Raw genomic sequence first — 3,608 nt, forward strand, 5'->3', positions numbered from 1 at the left:
TATTTCCAGCCCCATGACTCCCAAGGGGCCACTGGAAGGCAGGACAGGGCAGTTGTCAGTCTTCAAGGAAGTCTCCAGCACACCTGGGAGAAACCCTGGGGACGGGCAGCACAGCAACACACCCCTGAGCAGCAGCACTGGAGGTCCTGAGGACATAAGAAGTTGCAGGGCTAGGGCTTCACGACTGCTAGTTTAAACCCCAAGGGTCCATACGCTCTCAAATAACTCAGTTCTCCAGTTCAGCCCTGGCCTCTGATGATCTTCCACACCAGATAAATCTTTGTTCGTGCCTGGCTTTGGGCAACAGTGGGCTTCAGGAGCATCTCATGCCAGACAGTACGGAAGTGGCTGCAGCAGCTCTGAGTCTCTCCACCCGCTGCCACCCTCCAGCACGGCCCCAGTCTGCTCATGACCTTCATATGCTCCTGCAGGCTTTGATGCCACAGCCCTGGGCACAAAGCTTGCATCCTCAATTTCCTGCCGTTAAATATTCCTGTGGTAGTTTAGAGCAGAGCCTTCAGATCATTTTGGAGGTTGGGAGCTCAAAAAGTCACACATTATCATCATCACAGTAGCAATAGCAGTAATAGCAGCAGCAACAACGACAACAGCCACAGAGCCAGAGGGTAGCACATGGTGCCCAGCCGTGCCACTGGGCTGCCTCCAGCCTGCTTTAGAGGCAGCCAGCCCCCAGCCATCTGAAGAGGACTGCTTTGCACAGCCTGGTCTGCCATGAGAGCAGCCTGCCCTGGATCACTAGCTTCTCTGCACTGGTAAAATAGGCCAGGCCAGGGGCTGTGCTCTGACACTGAGGCCGAACAGCAGAGCCCAGCTCTCTCCTGTGTGGCAAACCCCTCTCCTCTCACAAATAGGATGGTTATATCCAGGCTGCCTGGGCAGAAACAGCCCTTGGCAAATGCCTCTCTTCTCACAGAGCCCAGTGTCTGCAGCTGGTAGTCTGTACTGGTCCAAAACCATGCCAGCAACTGGATTAAGACAGCCAAGCAGTATGGGAAACCACAGGACAGTGCTCAAACCTATGCCCCAACTCAAAAGCTGTCAGAAAGGCAGGCCCATCTCAGGACCACCGATCAGAAGCCTGAGCTTGTGAGCTGGTGGGAAACCAGGCAGATTTTCACTGGAACTAGGCTTTCCAACAGCTTAATGGTCCAGGAATTGCAGGCACTTGGCATGGCTAAAATATACATCCAAAACAGCCAGGCATTGCCTATACCTCTCCAAAGAGGTGTATATTGCACCGGATGGAGTGTTCCAGAGGGGACTGCAATAGGAAAGGAAATAACCTGATGGCTTTGTAGGAAGAAAAATAGATTGACCTTGAAGGTCTGGAGAGGTAAGGGAAGCAGTGAAGAAAGTTCTCCCAATATCTTGAATCAACAACCACAAATTGTCAGAATGAAGAGCTGCAGTGCTGCTTTTGATGTAAAATCTGGCAGCCTGTTGCCATATCAACACAGTGCAGGAGACTCGGAGGGAACAGCTTGAACCATGAGCACAGAAGAAAGGCATCGCCTTTTTACTTTTTTTTTTTTTAATTATTTTTCCAAGTGAACGTGCGGTTTGTGAAAAGTACCATGAATGACAGCGCCAGAAGCTGTAAGGCTTGATGTCTCTTTTCCAGTACCTGGCATTAGCAACAGTGGAACATGTGTAACCCAACCCACCGCACAGTGATGAACGAACAGACCCCTGAACTGGAGCCCACATGCTATGGTAAGTCTTAAACCTAACAGCAGTGACGTTAACAAATGTCAGAGAAAAAGGTCTGAGAGCAAAGGCGATCCCTGTGGGTCTTTTAAGCTGCTCACCCCAACATGTAGCAATAATGGAGCCAAACCTGAATTTTCCAAGAGCTGTTACATTCATCCCAAGCCACCCAAAGGGCAAACTGCTGTTACATATATTACCCTAGAAAATGTTATTCATGTTGTCCTGAAGGAATTTCCAGAAAGCTGAGACAAACATTGGGTCTTCGTGCCTACACAGTTCTTAGTTATTTCTTTACTCAGTTAGAAGCATTTTCTGATGTCTTAGATATAAACCAGTGATAACTGTTTTTTTGTGATGTAGACTACAATCCCCACTGTAATCATGTACCTGGAATGAAAAAGAAGTTTTTTAGAGAAAAATGAATAGCTTTTAAAATAAATAATCTGACAGCCATGAGGTAGGAGTGATCTTAGTCCATCTGCCCTACTACTATCAACCCCAGGTGTTCATCTGTTTCTCACATCCTTCACTGGCAACCTGTCAAAAACTGGGATACCAGCAGCTGTTGTGTCCCACCCGAATATAAAAAAATATTCTCTTATCATCAGTCATTTCACCTCTACTAGTCAGTGCTGAGTAGCTGTGAAACCTGCCAGTATTCTTTTCCCCCTTAGCCAGAGCTAGAGACCCTCCCAGGGGGTCTGCCTCAAGATTTGCTACAGCTGGGAGACCCCTGCCTGTGGATGCTGAACAATAATCAATCAACCCTGGGATGTGTCCATGAAATACTCTGGGTTCAAATAACCGTTTTTTATCAGAAATATTCTTCACTGGAAAATGCTTGGCCAGCTGAAGGGACCATTGCCATCCGTTGTCCAGCCACTAAGCTCCTCCATTTGTACTTCCACCTTAAAAGCACAAATGTGTCATGTTTCTCTTTTCCCACTCTTCAGTCTTATGTATGACATCAGTCAATAATACACAGGCAAATTACTTTTCAAGTAACGTGGTGTGAACTCACCCCATTACAATCCCATTATAAGTGACACTGAATTGCTGTTCCACAAACAGGTAAGCACAAGAAGGAGAGGGACTCAACTAGTCTCAGCATCCCATGACTTTTAAAATCAATAAAGTCTGAATCACATTACCCCATGGCTTACCACAGGAGCAAAACTGGAATGTCCATGAGATGTCTGCTTGACCTGATACACTCCTTAAGTATTTAGCATCAGCTTAATGTAGCACTTTAGCTAGAGAGTGAGAAAAGCTGTTATTTAAATAGTGATTAAAGGTTCTGTCTGCTCTCAAGAATTAACTCCAGAAGTCACCACCAAAGCCTACTTCTTCTGCTGAAAGTTGGTATGTTTTGATGGCCATACCCATTCAGCTCCTGGGTAAGGTGGAGCAGAGCATTTGCAATTTCTAACATGGCCTCAAGGGGCAACTGAGTGCTGGGGCACGTTTTGTACTTGGGGAAAGCAGTTTTACAATGTAGAATATAGAGCTGCTCCAACAAAAGGTGGTTACTTAATTATAGCACTTTAATAGAGCCACTTTAATAAACAAAGTGTGTGCACGTAATTACATTATTTAGAATATCAAGTATGTGCAGTGAAAAATATTGCTCTCAATTGCTTAATTAAAACACAGCTCAGCTCATACATATGTGGTTTGTCTGCTCTCCAGTGCATGGACCTGCTCCCTGAAAACTCCGATGAATATGCACAGGAGATAGAACCAAATTCTCCAAGGTCTTGCACAGAGCAAAAATGCCAAACAAGTGGTATTTTCATCAGCTGATATACGTACATAAATATACTGGCATCTCTCCAATGCTAAGTGAAGTCTCTAAGAGACTCTTGAATTCACTCTTG

This window comes from Phalacrocorax carbo, chromosome 1 (assembly GCF_963921805.1).
Source record: "Phalacrocorax carbo chromosome 1, bPhaCar2.1, whole genome shotgun sequence".
In the NCBI taxonomy this organism is placed as follows: domain Eukaryota; kingdom Metazoa; phylum Chordata; class Aves; order Suliformes; family Phalacrocoracidae; genus Phalacrocorax; species Phalacrocorax carbo.